The sequence below is a fragment of the Fukomys damarensis genome, unplaced genomic scaffold (assembly GCF_012274545.1).
Source record: "Fukomys damarensis isolate Sample0158 unplaced genomic scaffold, DMR_v1.0_HiC HiC_scaffold_22, whole genome shotgun sequence".
Classification (NCBI taxonomy): Eukaryota; Metazoa; Chordata; class Mammalia; order Rodentia; family Bathyergidae; genus Fukomys; species Fukomys damarensis.
Window position 1 is genome coordinate 15,321,982 of NW_022900934.1, and position 19,223 is coordinate 15,341,204.

Sequence of the window (19,223 nt, forward strand, 5' to 3'; positions counted from 1 at the left end):
TCTTAAGAGAAGCATGGCCTAGTGAAGGAGACTGACTCAGACAGAAATCTTTAACTGTTCTTAAGTGGTAGTAATAGGAAAATGTAACAAATCACTGAGCATACTTTCAAACTTAATCCCTTGCTTCTCTTGTAATCTATTAATGACAGGTGGGTGTGTGTGAGCACTAGGTCATGATCGTGGCTCTTGTCTGTCTGTGCAACTGACAGGGAAAATTACAGCCTACATTTCCAAATGTAGGGACCGTTCAGGATTCTGTATGTAAACCTTTAAAATCTCTAAAAATCCTTAAAAAGAGTAGTAGTTACAAGCTACAGCAAAAAGATATACCGTATAGAATAGGAGCTCAGGGGGCTAGGCATTCACATAATTTTAAGGAAATTATACCCTCACTCCTTCTCTTTCTTTATATTTATTGTTCAGTAGTGAACAAGACAGACTCTAGACTCCATCCTCATGAAGCTCACAGTGATAAAGAGATACAAACCAACCAACAAACAAATAGCAGGTGGCCAGAGTGCTACAGAGCAAGGCAGGAGAGCAGCTTTTTCTACAGAAAGGTCAGGGAGATACTCTGAAAGTCTATACTGACAGCAGTGCATCGACTTAAGGAAGTGAGTGGGCACAGCTGGTGTCCAGAATGATGACCAAGAAAGGCACAGGGTTGGGAGCAGTAAATGGACAAGAGAGGCAGTGAGAGAGAGGTGTAACTGGCTGGGGATACTTTCCAGGGCCTTGGAGGACTAGGACAGACTGAATTTTGCTGTGACTTTAATCTTACCCTTTTACTGGCATTTCCAAATGTGCACATGCACGCGTACATGCGCACACGCGCGCGCGCGCACACACACACACACACACACACACACACACACACACACACCCACACACACACACCCACACACACACCCAGTACTGGGAATCAAATTCAGGACCTTGCATTTGCCATTCAAACACAGCACCCAAGCTACATCTCTGGTCCTAAATGCATACTTTAATGCTTCCCTTCCAGGCCAATTTTCAGAGGCTCTCCCTAGGGTACAGTGAGTGACTTTTCAGAGGCTAAAAGGGGGCTCACAGGCACAGAGTGTGCCCAACAGCACTTTCAGCAGGGGCTGGAGCCTTTCTGTGTCAAGTGCTAGTATTTCTCCTACCACCACAGAGAACTTGGGTTCAGAATCCAGAAAACAGCATATAGAAAAATACTAATTAACCATCTCCCCTGGAACTTGGAAGAGCATTGTTTACAAGCCAGGGACTGTCACAACTTGAGCAGTGTAGATGAGCAACCTTAACACAGTTTACATAAAATCCCCAAGCCCTTGCTTCAGTACTCCAGCCTAGCCCCAGCCTTCAGGCAGTGGGCCTTCCTGTAAGTGCCCGCCAACAGAAGTGCCCACCAAAAGAAATACCCGCTCAACAAAAATAAGCATAGGAATGACTTACTGAACTAATCAACCAATAAATAAGACTCTCAGCACTTTCAAGCCAATGATTAAAATAAACACCTGAGCACTGAGATGTAGCTCAGTAGTACAGCACTTGCTTAGCTTACACAAAACCCTGCGGTTTGGCCCTGAGCACCTCAAAACAAACCAAAAACAAGGCAGAATATCTTAGTCCTGGCTCTGGATCAAATAAACAACAGTGGCAATAATAAAACAAAAGTAAAACAAAAATTATTTAAAATTTAAGAAAAACAAATTAAGAATGGTTCCCATTTATGGTGACAGATGCTCTCTATGCATCACCTTACTTAGGCTTCACAAGACCCCTTTTCCATGTAGCAAGGACAAACTGGAGCCTGGATTCAAATTGGAGGACCAGCTGCCTGCTAGGCCCAAGGTCTCAAAGACACATCTCTCAGTGGCTCAGTGAGTCACAGGAAGAGGGAGCCCTTGGGGAAGGGGAGTTTAAAGGGGCTGATGTGCCTGCTGTGGACAAGAAAGAGAGGGTCTTCTGGGTTTTCACTTTATCTGTCCCTAACTAGTCACCTGACATAAAAAAGAGTTATGCTCTAGCACTGAAAATTACAAGATATCCATTCATTCTGTCAGTCATTCTTTAGACACTTCTAACCAGGTACTCTTTTTTTTTTTTTTTTTTTTTTTCTGCTAGTGAACTGGGCATCTTTTTTTTTGTACTGGAGATGGAACTCGGGACCTTGCACTTGCAAGGCAGGTGGTGGAACCACTGAGCTAAATCCCTGGCCCAGTAAGTACTCATTTTAGCAATGATCCTGAAGGTTCCTTTTAGAGGTACTGAATGACTTAATAATCTTCAAGGCAGAAAGCCCAGGGCTGAGAAGTGCTGGGATCACTGAAGGTCCTCCAATGGGCCGTTAGTGACTGATCAGGGCTTAAACTTGTTTCCTCATTCTGGACTTAGTGCACATTCCCTAAGGTAGTGTATTCTGGGGATGGCTTTTTCCTGATGTCATTGACACTGTATCTGTCTCATCTTACCAGAGGACTGTCCTGTTACCAAAGTTCCTGTCCCTGTGTCTTTTCTTGGTTCAAATGGCTATCCCCATGTGAGTGGAATATGTAACCAATCTGAGACGAACTTCAGAGTGAGTCACTGAGCACCTAGCACTCTACCGGGTGTATAGTACCTAGTGTTTTCTAAAAGAAGGAATGAACTAATGACTCAGGAGAGACATACAATGGGTCTGCTAACATGCAATGGCTCAAAAAGCATGTCCAAGCACTGACAGGATCCTTTGCACACTATTACCTGAATTTCAAAGAATAACACCCGCAGACAACTACTACATAAGAACCCTTCACACTGACATCTGCAGCAAGACAGAGAAAGCCCAAGCCAGAGATTCAGATGACAGAAAGGATCCTTTGCTGAATACCACTGGTTCTGATGCCAATGGAGAAAGGCAGCCCCACGAAACCATCATCATCTTACAGTGTTCACTGAGAAGAGCCAACCTGACAGGAAACGCTGATAAGTGGAAATTACTATGAAAAATACCCTGCCTCCTGCCTCTTGTCAACCCCCAATTGAGGCATATCAGAAACATGCTTGTATCTTCTTAGCTAATAGAGCCATTTATAAAATACATTAGACGTGAATTTCATTTGCCTAATTATTCCCTGGGAAATGACACACTCTACAGCACTAAGACGCCCACCCACACTATTACTCTAAGTGTCAAAGCCTCCTCTGGAGACAAAGTAGATTAGTGGTTGCCTAGGACTAGGGAAAGGTGAGCGGTTGGAAAAATAATGGCTAAAGGATGTGGGGTTTCTTTGTGGGTGATAAAAATGCCTAAAATCATGGTGATGAATGCACTCTGCATATACTGAAGGTCACTGAACTGTACACTTTGTCAGTGAACTATGTGCTGTGAATTCTATCTCAATAAAGCTGTTTTAAAAATCTTTATCTGAATTACAACGAAGAGATTCTTCTCATGTATTGAGCTAATGCATTAGTACATTACCCACTAATCTTTCCTTAATGATTTCAGATCACTACTACGAACATGATTTTCCCCCATCAGCTGTAACTCCACAGCAATCCTCTCAGTATTACAATGCACAGGGCTGTATGCCCTACACAAATAGCCCCATATACAGATTTCTGCTTTATTTTTCCCTAAAAATGTCCTTTACTTTCACCCTAAGGCCTGGAAATTAAGCTTACATTCTTCACTCAAACACCACTGCATGATTTACTGGCTGGGTGATCTGTGGTGAGTAGTCAAGCTTTGTATGCCTCAGTTTCTCCATATGTAAAATAACAGTATCAACTTTTTACTTACTAAGGCATTTTGAGGATTAAATAAGATAACATGCATCAGGTATTTAACAGTGTTCTGGGCTGTGATAAAGCAGACTGAACTGGTCTCAATACTTATTATTTTCAGTGCTGCTGCACATAGCAGCCTTTCTCTGGACTCAGAAACCAGAAATCCCACACAGCATTCAGAGAACTTGGACTGTTCAATGGGATGGAACAGAGGCTGGGTGGTACAATTTTATGATGAGTCTTTGGCACACCCCAAAGGACAGCCGTGAGCCTCAACAATATTAGGTAATTTATCTGTTTATTCTTAAACATACCCAGAGGACTGGTGTGGTCTCCCAAGATCCTGGCACCTGGGAGGCCACTGTCCAAGGGGACACAGTGGCCTATAACACTTTGGGTTCTTTCTAGATCAGTGGTTCTGAAACTTCTAAGGTCACACAGTTGAGAATCTGAGAAAAGATATGGACACTTTGCCCAGGAAGTACACAAGTATATGTATGTGTACATACAAAGCTCTGCCCATGACTAACCTTAAGGTTAAAAGCAGTAGCTCTGGGCTATGCATGACCTCAGCACTCTTAAGTCCAGGGGCTCTCTACTTCCACACTCCCACAGCAGCTGGGACAGAAGGCTTGCCCTCCTCAGCTGGCCCAGGGCAGAAAAACAGCTCTGGGAGCTAGGGGCTTCATCCTAGTCACTGCGAACATCTGCATCCAGGAGGTTCCCAAGGGTTCTGAGTCAGGACACAAGTTTGGTGGCTTGGGAAGCTACTATAGGGCAAGGCACAGAGAACTCACTTAAGGCAGTTTCCTGCCAACGAGACCCTTGCTGTACCAACAGAGAAGGGGACTCTTAGCAGAAAGGCTGGAGGCAAGGCAGCATGTGTCTTAGTTACTTTTCTTAATGCTGAAACAAGATACCCAAAACCCAAAGTTAAAGGAGGAAAGGCTTACTTAGCTCACAGATTGTAGTTTTCAGTCCATAATTGGCTGGCTCCGAGGCAGGGTGATATGGCACACAGGCATCCAAGAGGAGAAACAGTTCATGGTGGCAGAAGGTAGCAAAGAAAGCAGGGGACAAGACAAACCTGTTTCTGTATATTGTATCCAGGCTAATGGGATTAAGGTGGTGCTAAGCCAATCAGTGGGCTGATTTAGTAACCACACACTTAATTCTAGCACTGTACCATCAATCAGTCACACATTCTAGATTCAGCCACCTCTGAAAAAGCCCCACCTAAGACTGCATGAGCCTTTGGGGGAACATCTAGACACAACCATAACAGCACGGAGGAGGGAATTCAAAGGAACTGAAAATTCCCACAGAGGATGAATCATGGATTCATCAATTACTTACTGCAAAGCTGAGCAAATCAATGAGTATATATCTCTAAGTCTTGGTTTCTTTATTTGTAAAACAGAGATATGAACAACCCCTAACTCTTTGGAGTATTGTGAGAGTAAAGAAAATGTGCATATTTTGACTCTTTTCCTTCTAGGAAGCTGGAGAAGTAAGGAATAGAGAAAATATAGGATGAGATTTAAAAGCTTACACTAGATTTACATGAGATGGATTTAAATCCTGGCTCCATTACCTGGTTACGGAAAGATTCCAATCCTTTCTGAACTCAAGTTCCTCATTTGTGAAATGGGACAGCAATATTTTTTCTGTGAAAGGGTTGTATTAGTATTAGAATTAATAAATACATAGTGCTGGGCTCAGACAAGATGCTCAATAAAACCTAGTGGTTACTATTAGAAAAGTGAAGCTCAATTCAGGAAGTAGCTTTCGTGAGTTGTATGTGGCAGTGCACACCTGCAGCCCCAGCATTTGACAGTCTGAGGCAAAGGTACTGCAAGTTTGAGCATAGCCTGGGAAAGTTAGTAACTTAGCAAGACCCTGTCTCAAATAAAAAATACAAATAAAAAGAGCTGAAGATGTAGCTCATTCAAAGGCCCTGGATTCAGTCTCCAGTAAAAAAGAAAGGGCAGGGGAGTGTCCTGCCCAGTTCACTGCCATCAGACAGACCATGAGCTTTTGTATCAGCTCAAGGAATATGGTTTGTACTTTTAGCAATGAGTAAGTGTTCTTATTCCAAACATAGGGACAAAATAACATCTAATAGCTAACTAGGTAGCTCTCAGTTTTTTGTGTGGGTTTTTTTTTTGGCAGTACTGGGGATTGAACCCAGGGCCTTCATATTGGACCACAATCCCAGCCTTTTTAAAATTTTTAAGACAGGGTCTTGCTAAGTCACTAAGTTGCCCAGGCTGGGCTTGAACTTGCAGTCCTCCTGCATCAGCCTCCTTGAGTGCTGGAATTACAGGTGTGCACTACCATACCTGGCTGATTTTTAAATTTTTAAAGCTTTATTGAGTAAAAATTGCATGCATTCAAGGTATACAATGTAATGCAATGGTATTTGTATACATTGTGAAATAATTATCACAATCAAGCTAATGAATGTATCTATCACAGTTATTTTTTCATGGTGAGAATACTTAAGATCTACTCTCTCAGCACATTTCAAGTATAATGTCACATACAGTATATGCAGTCTCCAAAATGTATACATCTTGTAACTGCAAGTTTGTAGTTGGCAAACTTTGACCACTATCTTCCCCTTGCTCAATCCCCCAGCCAGTAATTACATTTCTACTCCATTTCTCTTGTGTAGTATTTCTTTTTCTGTGCCCAGCTTATTTCACACAGAATAATGCTTTCCATGCTTATCCATGTTGCTGCAAATGCCAGGATTTCCTTCTTTTTAAAAGGCTAAATAACATTCTGTTGTCTATACTGTACACAATTTTTTATCCATCTACCAATGGACACTTAGGTTGTTGTTCCATATTCTGGCCATTGTGGATAATACTGTAATGAACATGAGTGTACAGATATCTCTTCAAGACAATGATTTGATTTCACTTAGATGAATAACCGAAGCTGGATTTCTGGATCATATGGTAGTTCTATTTTTAATTTGAGAAATTGCAATACTGTACTAATTTGTATTCCTGCCAACAATGAACAAGGTTCCCTTTCTCCATTTCCTCCTCAACATTTATTTTTTAGTAACTGTGATTCTTTTTTTTTTAAGACAGGGTCTCACTATGTAGTTCAGGCTGGTCTTAAACTTGTGGTGATGCTTCTGCCTCAGCCTCCCAAGTCCTCGGATTACAGGTGTGTGCCACCATGCCTGACTGGTAACCATGATTCTAACATGTGAGGTAGTTTAGATTTTCACTGATGATGAATGATTGTGAATACTTTTGCATGTATACCTGTTGGCCATCTATATGTCTTCCTTGGAAAATATATCTATTTAAGTCTTTTTAAATTGAGTTACTTGCTTTTTCCTACTGAGTTATGTAAGTTCCTTACATATTTTTGGTATTAGTCCTTTATCCAGGCATATGGGTTGCAAATATTTTCTCATTCTGTCATTGTATTTCATTTTGTTATTTCCTTTTTGTACAGATACTTTTTAGTTTAATATAGTTTTTTTATTTTGTTTTTGCTTTTGTTTTGTTTTTTTTTTTTTGGTTTTTTTTTTTTTTTTTTGGTTTTTTGAGACAGGGTCTCACTATGTAGTTGAGACTGACCTGGAACTCACTATGTAGCGCAGGCCGGTCTCCAACTCACAGCGATCTTCCTGCCTCAGCCTCCCGAGTGCTGGGATTATAGGCATGCGCCACCATGCCCGGCCTTGTATTTGCTTTTGATGTCATATAAAAAAATCATTATTGAAACCAATGCAATGGAGCTTTCCCATGTTGTCTTCCAGGAATCAGATGGTTCCAGGGCTTACATTTAAATTTTTAATCCATTCTCAGTTGATTTCCCCACTGTGCATTCTTCACACCTTTGTTGAATAGAAGTTGACCATATACATGTGAGTTTTTTCTGAACTTTCTATTCTGTTCTCTTGCCTATTATTATGGTAACACCACACTACTTCGATTAGCTTGGAAATATAACTTAAAATCAGGTAGTATAATGCCTCCTTCTTTGCTGCTCTTATTCAAGATTGCTTTCATTAGTCCAAATCTTTGATATAGTTCCATACGAATTTTAGGATTCCTTTTTATTTCTATGAGAAATGCCATTGAAAATTTTCTTTTTTTTCATGGAAATTTTGATAGAGACTGAATTAAATGCATAGACTATTTTGGGTAATGTGGACATTTTAACCATATTGATTCTGATGGGCAGTCTTTAAATGGCTTCATGTGGACTCAGCTTCCTCTCAAAGGAGGCATCTTCTTGGCTGGCTCCTCCTGAGGCGCCAGATCAGAGCAGTTGGCAGTTGTCTGGTGAAGTAACAGTGGGACTTGCTGCAAGCATGGCCCACTTTGCTCAGGTGAAAAGGAAAATGACCAGAGAGATGAGCAGGCGCACTCCTTGCTAAAGGCAATGTGTCCACATGATAGGACATTTAACATACTTGGAGAAAAGACTCAATGAAGGTAAATGCTAAATGCACCTACTGGCCCCAGGATTTAGTTCCAGATCATGTTTTAGTTATCTGAGGGCCCTGCACAGAATTTTTAAGACTTGGAAGAGAACAGAAGAGCTGTCCCAGGATTTCTCTGTGACCTCTACAATGTTTGAAAGGTCCTCAGGAGCAGAACAGAAAGTTCTGTGAACAGTGGCCCAAGACAGATTTCAGACACTGGCTCTTCTATTTCTTCCTGTGTCACCATGGGCATATAGTAGCTCTGGAAGTTCTTCTGTCTACGGGTGTGGTCGAGCACATCCTTGGTCTTCAGTCAGCATCTGCTCCCTCTCTGCTTGAGGCTGAGCATTGTGAGCTGTAGAGAGAGAAGGCTGCAAGGCTGATCCAAGACTAAGGCTTCTTCATTACCCTTACCACAGGGGGTTAAGCTGCAGCTCTAGGAGCCCCAGCATCTTCTTGAATATTCCAATAAATTATTCTGTGGCAAACAAAGCAGAGAAGTTCATCTGGAAGCCCAAAATCATGTAAAATATCCATAGTTAAATGAGAGTAGAAACGGTCTGGGGATTTAACTCAGTGTTTGCACCACCTGCCTCACAAGCACAAGGACCCAAGTTCAATCCTCAGTACCAAAAAAAAGAGAGAGAAGAAAGTAATACTATTTTCCTTTAATACACAAGGAAGCTGCTGCTCACAGATGTGAAGTGACTCATCCACGTCCATCTTACTCTGCTTTATACTGGAAGCTTCTACCTACCCACCTACCACCACCTCCTCACTTCCCTACAAAAATTATCTGCTCTCAGGCTCTGTCTTCTGTTCTCTTGAAGGTCCCAGGAAAGGTGGAACACAAGCACTGAGAAGGAAGCAACAAAAGTAGGCAGGGGAAGTATGGAACTCTACACGGCCCATTCTCCAGGCTGGTGTCAGAGGGTCTCCTTCCTAAGCCTGACTCACACCTCTCTCAAGTCACGTTCCACACAGAGGTGCTGAATAAAGTCCACAGTCACTTGAGGCTATCTATTTCTACACCAGCCACAGCCTCTCCTTGCACCAGGCATCCGTAGAAGCCCGCAGACCCTCCCCATGCTGCTCCCCAGGCCTGCAGTCTCTGCTTTGGCTCACCATCTCCCTCACCCTTCGAGCCTTGGTTCCTTCCCACCTACTGCAGACAACTGTTACTCATCCACTGACCAGACCCATAAGCTTCCTGAGGGCAAGGACATGTCTGACACTTTTTTTTCTTTTTTTTGGTACAGGGGATCGAATGTCTGATACTTTTGCTCTGCTAAGTTCCCAGTATCTAGTTCATAGGAAATGCTCTATAAACACTCGCTGAATAAATGTACAGATGAAAAGGACTTTTCCTAGGTTAGGCAGGTATCTATACTGAGCTGCATTGTTCTCACACAGTGCTGAGGACAGAAAATAACAGGTCTTCTTCCCTCACAGTCCCTAGTTTAGGGACAAAAGCACAATGAAACTAGGTGTGGGGATGCATTCCTGAAATCCCAGCACTCTGGGAGGCTGAGGCATGAGGACTACAAGTTCAAGCCCAGACTTAGACAACTTAGTGAAGCAGTAAGACCTTTATCTCAAAATTTAAAAAAAAAAAAAAAATTTAAAGGGATGGGGATGTAGTTCATTGCAAAAGGCCTTGAGTTCAATTTCTGGTACCAAAAAGGCAAAGTGAATTCAGGAATCTTTTCAGAGAGAATAGCTTGTTCCCAGGGTCTTTAACATCCTTGCAATAATTCTAGCTATGGAAAAGACCCAAGTGGGTATAGACCATCTGATTCTGATACCTTTAGCATTTACATCCACAGATGCCTGAGGAGGCGAGAAGGTCTCTATGGACCCCGTACTCCCAACTTGGCAGCGCAAAAGAATTCGCCAATTTTACAGATTAACAGGAGTGCTTCAGGTGAAAAGCCAATCAGCATGTTACCTTGGATATAAAATTACTGATTTGTGCCAGATGCATTTAGATATCATAAAACTATTAGCAATACTCAAGGGGGCCATACTTCCAGGCAGGCCAGTCCCACTCTATAAATTGCAATTTGTTTCAAAACAGAAGGGTCCTGCATCACACCCTCTCGGCAGACTACATTTCCTTGGGCTAGGTTTTGCTTCTACTGGCTTCTCTAACACAGCATTAAAGTAAAAATTCCCATAATGGACCCTGGTCTTTGTGAAAATGGCTTTAAAGTAAATACTTGGTAGAGAGAAAAGCAGGCATCACACCCAAAGTTGCTAAGAACCTCTGTGTATGATTGTATCTGCTTAAGTATATGGCTGAAGAAATCTATTAAGCTGGAGGAGGGCAACTATCTTTCGGATGTTATAAAGAAACTGCCTGTAAATGAAATCATAGCTGAAATTGCAGCACGATGTTATATAACTTCTTAAAAGAGTCATCCTGCGTCTTCTTCATGGGACCAAACCTCCTCCCTAATTTCATTCGGAGCCTATTTATTTTCTTTCTTCAAAAGGAAAAAAAAAAGCCTTTTAGGCAAAAATTACAATGCAGTGGCAGAGAGGTATGAATAGCATCACTACCCACCTGGTTTAATTTCTTTTTTCTGCTTGCATCTCTTCAAATTTTCTACTCTTGATTCATCAATGTGGAATTCTAAGGAACCAGAAGAAAATCAGAGATCAGAGCCAGTCATACTTTGCATTGTAAACCGAAACAATCTTTTGGGAGAACAAGTTGACACTATCTGAGAACATATTAAGCACGTACATCCTCTGAGTCAGCCCAACGTTTAGGAATTTATATCATGGATTATACTCATGTAAGTGAAAGGACAATTAGGGAAATATACTGTGTAGCCTCAAAAATGGGGGCAATGGGGCTGGGGATTTAGCTCAGTGGTTCCGCTGCTATTATAAGTTCAAGGCCAACCTGAACTACATAGAGACACCTGCCTCAAAACAAAAAACAAAACAAAAAACACAGGATAGCCAGGCGCATGGTGGTGCATGCCTGTAATCCTGGCACTCGGGAGGCTGAGGCAGGAGGATTGCTGTGAGTTTGAGACCAGCCTGGGCTACACAGTGAGTTCCAGGTCAGTCTCAACTACATAGTAAGACCCTGTCTCAAAAAATCAAAAACAAAAACAAAATGGGGGAAATGACGTAAACGTCTATTAATAGGGAAAGAGTTAAACTGTACAGCTGCTTCAAAGTATGAAGATTTCATTTACTGACATGGAAAAATGTACATGCTTGGTGTTTAAAAAGCATACTGTCAGCCGGGTGTGAATGTCTGTCATTCCAGCACTCTGGGAGGCTGAGGCAGGAGGCCATCAAGTTTGAATGAAGCCCAGGCAATTTGGTGATTTAGTGAGACTCTGTCTCAAAATAAAAATTCAAAAAGAGCTGGGGATGTAGCTCAGTGCTACATCCTTAGTACTGGGCTCATTCCTTAGTACTTCTGGGGAAAAAAAGTATATCATAAAGTTGCGTACATTATTGTTTGAATAAAGGTAGTAACATGATTGTTTATTCTCATTAAAAAGCACATTTATAAACATATTCATTTAAAAATTTAAAGTACACATAGAAAAAGGCAAACAGCAAATGATAAGAATGGTTTTCTTTGGGCTGGGGATTTGGCTCAGTGCTTCTGCTGTCTGCCTCGTAGGCACAAGATTCCAAGTTCGATCTCTGGTACCAAAAAAAAAAAAGAAAAAGAAAAAGAAAAGAATGGTTCTCTTTGAGACTCAAATTGTAGAAAAAGGAAAGAAAAGATTTTGTAATTGCCTATTTTGGCTTTGATTGAAAACATTTGAGGAGGTACGTATAACTTTCATAACTATCAAACAGTGTCTACATAAAACTTCATATCAGGTTAAAATATCAAGATCAAAGGAAAAAAATCACTTTCAAACACAGACTAAGCAAGTTTACCATTTACTGACTCGAGGGACAATCTCTAAAAGAAAGGAAATTGGACTGGGCTGAGGATGTAACTTAGGGGTAGTCTGCTTGTTTAGCACATACAAGGCCCTGAATTTAATTCCCAGCATGGCCGAAAAAGGAGGAGGAAGGAAACTAAATATAGGATATAAGTGAGATTTTATAATGGATAGTGAGCAAAGAAATGAATAAGCATATTGGTAGATTTTTTTAAAGTAAGGCAAAGCTAATGGGTGATAAAAAACAATTATAACAGATTAATTATTTGATAATAACATAAAGGAGGAAAGAGAGATCAGATCTCGGATGAAGCTGGGCATGGCTGCACACACCTGTAATCCCAGCTGTTTGGGAGGCTGAGGCCAGCCTGCAAAACTAAGTAAAATCCTGTCACAAAATACAAAGGGCCGAAGATACAATTCAGGGTAGAACACTTGCCTAGCATGTACGAGGTTCTGGATTCAATCATCAGTACCATGGATTAAAAAAACAACCTGTTTAAGTTCCTTGATGATTCGGGAAAAACATACAAATATTGCTTTACTTTAAATAATATGTCCATGAGCTGGACATGGTAGCACATGCCTGTAATCCCAGCACTTGGGAGGCTGAGGCAGGAGGATTGCTGAGTTCGAGACCAGCCTGGGCTACACAGTGAGTTCCAGGTCAGTCTCAACAACATAGTGAGACCCTGTCTCATAAAACAAAACAAAACAAAACAAAACAAATAAATAATATGTCCATGATACATATTATAATAGTAAAGATTAAGAACAAAAAGTAGAAATAGGGCCGGGGATTAGCTTAGTGGTTCTACTGCCTGCCTCACAAGTACAAGGTCCCAAGTTTGATCCCTGGTACCAAAAAAATAATAATAATAATAATAAAGTAGAAATAGAATGCGTAAGTGCCAAATCAGTACATTCCTGTGTAGAATAGAATAATAATCAAGGCTGGGGATGTAGCTCAATGGCAGAGCACTTGCCTAGCATGCACAGGCCCTATGTTTGATCCCCAGGACCACAAAATGTCAATCTTTCCCAAATTACTACATAATTTCAATTAGGTTTCCACAAAATACCAATAAAATTTTTGGAAGAAGGAATGAATTAAATTATGCTTTAAAGTTCATAAGGAATAATAAATATCCATGAAACCTGGCCAAGAAATAGTCAAGAAAATTATGAAAAATGGAGGATTTATCTTCTGAGATGAAAAAAAACCTACTATAAAGATAAAATAAAAAGATATGAGCCGGGTGTGGTGGTGCATGCTTTTAATCCCAGCATTCAGAAGGCTGAGGCAGGAGGATCGCTGTGAGTTTGAGACCAGTCTGGGCTACATAGTGAGTGCCAGGTCAGTCTCAACTATACAGTGAGGCCCTGTCTCAAAAAAAGAAAAACAACCCCCAAAAGATATGGTATTAAAAACAGGTGAAGGAAATTCACAGAAGAGAAAATGAAGTGGCCAATTATATATGAAACACATTGACTCTTACCAATAGTGAATAGTACACAGAGTAAACGACTATGAGATACCATTCTTCCCCATCAGCCTTGCCACAAAATAAAACAACAGAGATAGAAACAAGAAGGAGAGGAGACAGGAAGGAGAGAATATCTAATATTGGTAAAGATTTGGGGAACTAGAAGTGCTCATACATTGCTGAAGTGTAAATTACTACAACATCTTGTAAAGTAGGATGGTGTTATTTATTACAATGTCAAATACAAATACCCTTTGACTCAGCAATACTGTTTTTGAAATGTAATCTACAGAAATAAAAGCTCCAATAGAGTAGGATGTGCATATAAGAATATTTAATGCAACAATATTTTTAGTGAAAAAAAGTATCTTAGTCCATTTTCTGCTACTGTAGCAGCATTCCAGAGACTGGATAATTTCTAAAGAAATGAAATTTATTTTGGCTCATGGTTTTGAAGATCCAAAGCATACCACCATTGTCGCATGGCTTCTGGTAAGGTCCTGCTGATGGTGAATGGAAGGGACGATGAATAGAGGGAGGGGACAAAGGAGCTGCCCTGCTTTAACAAGGGAGGCAGAAAGAAAGCTAACAGATCCCACTAGAACCCAGCCTGGAGGAAGACATGAACACTGCTCAAAGGCTCCACCTCCCAACACTGTTGCATTGGCAACCAAATTCTGGCATGAGTTTCAGCAGAGACAAACCACAGCATCTAAGTCACATAAATACCTGTCAAAGGAGAAATGGCTGAATATATTGTGGTACTTCCAGATCTACAGGCCTGATACTATTTAAGAATTAGAGCTATACCTACTAGTGATATATTATTTACTGGGAAAAATAAATTGCAACGTAACTGATAAAGTATGATTCCATTATGACAAAACAACCACATACACAATTAAACCATATATCCACTTTAGTTTTTTGTTGTTGTTGCTGTTGTTTTGTTGGGTTTTTTTATTTTTTTATTTTTTGGTACCAGGGATTGAACTTGGGACCTTGTGCTTGCCAGGCAAGCAGCAGAACTACTGAGCTAAATCCCCGGCCTCCACATACTGACTTTAAAAGGAGTTTGGGCTGAGCACTGTGGCACATGCCTATAATCTTAGCAGGAGGCTGAGACAGGGGGATCACTGCAAGTTCAAGGCCAGCCTCAGCTACATAGTTCAAGACCAGCCTAGGGCTGGGGATTTGGCTCAGTGATTCCACCCACTGCCTGCCTCACAAGCACAAGAGCCCAAGTTCAATCCCTGGTACCAAAAATAAATAAACAAATAAAAATAAAGACCAGAAGACCAGCCTGAACTACATAGGGAGACTCTATCTCAAAAAAAAAAAAAAACCCACAACAATAAATGAATGAATCAATCAATGAATGAGTGAGAAAGCTTGGGAAAGATTGTGGAAGGATATTCACTAAATTGGTGATGGCAGTTACCTCAGGAAGACAGAAATGGGGGTGTCAGGGTAAGGAGATTATAACTTTTTCTTTAAACATCTTCAAATTGTTTAGTTAGGAGTATGAGGTTCACATAGGGGGAAAATTAATAAATAATGAACACATTAGAGCAGATAAAGAATACTGCTAAAATGCTACTGTTACCTATGTATCTTCATATGGGATATTAAATCACATTGTCACTTTTTTTTATCAAAATAGGTCAGCCGGGCTTGGTGGTACACACCTGTAATCCCAGCACTCGGGAGGCTGAGGCAGGAGGATCACTGTGAGTTCAAGACCAGCCTGGGCTACATAGTGAGTTCCAGTTCAGTCTCAACTACATAGTGAGACCCTGTCTCAAAAAACAAAAACAAACAAACAAACAAACAAAAAAGAATTACCTGGAAGGTCCTCTGCTCTCCCAATAGAAGGCTTTCCTTTCATTTCATTGATAATAAATAATGCATTGAAGTAATACCATCCTTTTCTACAAACCTTCAGATTGTATAAAAGTATAGTTTATGGCAGCCACCTCACTCCTTTCCAATCCATTCTCCAACAGCAAGAATCCCCCACGAAGGCCCACTGAACACCTTGCCTGGTACCAATATATTTTAGGTGCTCAACAAAAACCAGCTGAACATATAACAATTTTACTGAAGTAAACTTAAGCCTGGGCTCAAATGCTACTGCTCTTCTTTCTTAGGCTTTCCATGGCTCTCTGTGCCTCTCTGGGGCACATTATCATGGTTAGAGTTATCTGAGTCTCCCCACCACCACCCCATGAGACTGTGGGCAATGAAGTCTTATTTACCTTGATATTCCTCACAGAACCTTGTATTAGACCTAACACAAAATTTTCTTAACAGCTGAAGAATTCATGCACAGTGCAGACAAGTACAAACGGAGGAAACAGCCCGCAACCAATCACAAGTGGCTGTCCCTCCTGCTTAATGGACCACAGCACAGGACACCAGCACCTTTGTGATACTCAAATATCACAGCTGAGACTGCCCAGGAAGAAATTAAGATTAGCACTAAGCTTGAAGTTCAGGGACAATGTGTGGGTGAGAGGATGGCAGAGACAACCAGAGAAGTGAAATCACTGGGTGGTGCTTTAAGTATGTTTTTCTGTATTGTCTAGCTTTTCTTCCTTGAACATATTCTAATTTTGTAAGCAGGAAAAATCCCCATAATAGATGTTATAAAAACAAACCAACAGAAAATCCAGTGGGGATTTTAGACGACAAAATCATCCATCCCTGTTTCTTTACTACAGTTTGAGGCTCTTAATCCTGGTCCCTCCCAGGTAAAGCCCCTGTATTTTGTGAGGAAGAATTCTCTCCATTCCTCTGAGGCACAGGGTACAGGAAGGTGCTAGGAGTGAGTGCTTCCCCCAATGCAGAAGCTGGCTCTCCCAGTGCAAATGCTGGCGAGCTCAGAGCCTCAGGAGCTGCAGAAGAGCGTAGGAGTAATGAACGAGCATGACATCAGGGCCTCACTAGGTGTGATACACTGCCTGGCATTCTGTAGTTCCTCTGCATGTTTCTCTTGTACAACGTTTCACATGCCACAGTAATCATTCTCTCATCTGTCACCTCCCCTGATGCACAGAGAACATCACAAGACCAGTGGCTGCTTCTTTTTAATCACGCCGATCCTATAATCCAGTGATTAGTATGAGAAGGCTCTCAATACATATTTGAACCCATATACAAGGCAAGTGCTCTACCACTGATCTGTATCACAAGCCCTCAATACATATCCACTGAATGATAAGAGACCACACCTACAAAGTGCTACACATAACTGACCCAGGACTCTGGGACATAATAAAAATGCATCAGCCACGAGATACTTCATTTCCTTTGTGGCTTGAAGATCCATTATTCAGTCCTAAAGAATCAAGTTGGAGCCAGTAAGTTCTTGGAAGACTAACAAGGCTTCTTTTACTGTTGAGATATGTAGGCTTTCTCCGATAAGAATGGAGGCATTTTAATCTGCAATTCAGAATCACTTGGCATTATAACTGACTGCAGCTTCCAATGAAACTGCTCCTTGAAAGAGTGATGCTCAAAATCTTCATATAGCACTGCTGAAGGATTTCCAGGAGCTAGTGAGCTCAGCTTTGGGCCATATTAATAACCTGTTTCCAAGGTATAGTGTGCGGCATGCTGCCACTTTCCATTAGAAAATGGCAGGGCCCACAAGTTTCAAGTACCATCTTTGCAGAGCTTCATTCACCTCCTCACTCCCACCTTAGGAAGACAGGTGACTTTTGTTATCCAGCATCTCAAGATCTTGGGGCACTGGGGTGAGAAGGAGGCGCCAGCTTCCTAATGTCCAGGCCTGTGGTTGCTTCTGTGGCAGCAAAAGTCTGTTTTCAGTGGTCTTGGTTACTGGGAGACTGCAGCTTTAAAATATGCCAAGGGGCTGTGTGAACTCTCCTGCTAATCATGACCTTAACTTAGACAAACAGTTTCTAAATAACACATCTTTCTGAGGATTAGGGTTTCTTTTGGCTTTAAAGATAAAGAGTCCTCGGTGTGGTTCACCGGTAAATGCTGGGTTCAATAGCCAGTACCACCAAGAAGTAAAAAAAAAAAAAAGAAAGGAAGGAAAGAAAAAAGAAAGAAGGCAGACAGAGAGGGATGGGGCAGGGGAGAAAGAGAAAGGAAAACAAAACAAAAAGGAGAGGAAAGATAGATAATAGATAGCCCTAACATTAACACTGTGGCTTTAGCCATCTTTTCCTTGCAACAGTGGCAGTTTAAGTCAAAAGAAGGCAGGTCAGGGAGGTTAAAGAAGTGATCCCCTCCCCTCTTTATCCCTCTGTCATACTAAACTAGAAACTAGGAAAGTTAGGTTTTAAGTTAAAAGTGAGTTGTGTCTGCTTTGTGCCAGGCTTTCTCTTAGGCCCTGTCACAGGGACAAGCTAAACAGACACAAAGACAGGGTGCCTGCGGTCTAATGGAGACCTGGAATTGAAATTATGCCAATATGTAAGTGTAGTTCAGGTAAACTCTAAAAAGGAGTTCAGGCTAATATGGGAACATGGAATGGACATTTACTCCCAGTTAATGGAGTTAAGGAATGATAATCTTGATCATCTAATGTGATGTAAAAGGTTCAATATACACAGGACCTACAACTTAAGAGGGGATCAAAAATGTTAATTCTTTTTCCCTCTCTCCCTATCTTAGTTACTTTTCTCATAGCTAAAACAAAAAACTTGCTACCTAAAGTTTTTAAGGTAAGGGAGGAAAAGTTTATTGTAGTTCACAGTTTGTAGAGATTTAAGTTCATAGTTGGCTGGTTCCAAGGTACGGTGGCATGGCAAAGGGGCATCAAAGAGGAGAAGGCAGCAAAGCAGCAAAACAGCAAAGTAGTAAGCAAGCAAGTGGTAAGTGGCAAGTGTCGACAGCAGCATCCTTTTCTGTCCCTTAAATCCTATCCAGAGTGTAGCACTCACACCCAGGGCGCGACATCCTTAATTCTATCGTTGTACCACGACTCAATCCCAGCATCATATCCTTGATTCCAGCATCTCATACCCTAGACCCAACCACCTCCAAAAATCCCCACCTATGACCGCATGAAGCTTTGGGGGTATAGCTAGATACAAACCATAATGTGTGCGTGCTTGTGTGTGCATGTGTGTACACACACATATACAACCACTGAGTCTTTTTCCCCTTCTACCTTCAGGAACACTGAGCCTGGAAAAAAATGTTAAAATTCACAGGCTGAGGCTGTAGCTCAGTGGTTCCATGCCTGTTTGGCACATGCAAGGTCCTGAGTTCAATTCCTGGTATTGGAATAAAAAGAAATTCACAAGTAACTTAATACTGACTGTTTTATGTCCCTTTTAACTGTCCTACTGGTACCAGTTTTTAGCCACTCCAGGATACTAAAAACCTCGGCCCATAAAGATCCTGCTCAAAGAGAAAGAAATACAGATGATTCATCAAGTTGAATTTGGAAATATCAAGATTATCTAAATTTGCCCTCTCATTTTAGTACCAACGAGGAAACTGAGATCCAGAGAGTATGAAACACTTGCCCCAGGGTGACACAATTTCCATGGGAGATCATTCTACTATACGGTAGCTTTTTCTTCTTTCTTTCTTTTTTTTTTTTTT

General features: G+C 41.2%; 1 protein-coding gene across 3 annotated transcripts in view; it reads right to left on the minus strand.

Moving 5' to 3' along the window:
- The window catches only part of Pkig (cAMP-dependent protein kinase inhibitor gamma), a 40,558-nt gene that overhangs the window by 19,856 nt on the left and 1,479 nt on the right, over positions 1-19,223 (minus strand). For 2 of the 3 annotated variants that reach the window (XM_010631462.3, XM_010631463.3), the window contains exon 2: positions 10,791-10,859. The gene's annotated coding sequence lies outside the window, so the exon portion shown is untranslated. Of the gene's footprint in view, positions 1-5,359; positions 5,411-10,790; positions 10,860-19,223 lie in introns of those variants that run through there. The other variant, XM_010631464.3, reaches the window with a different exon arrangement.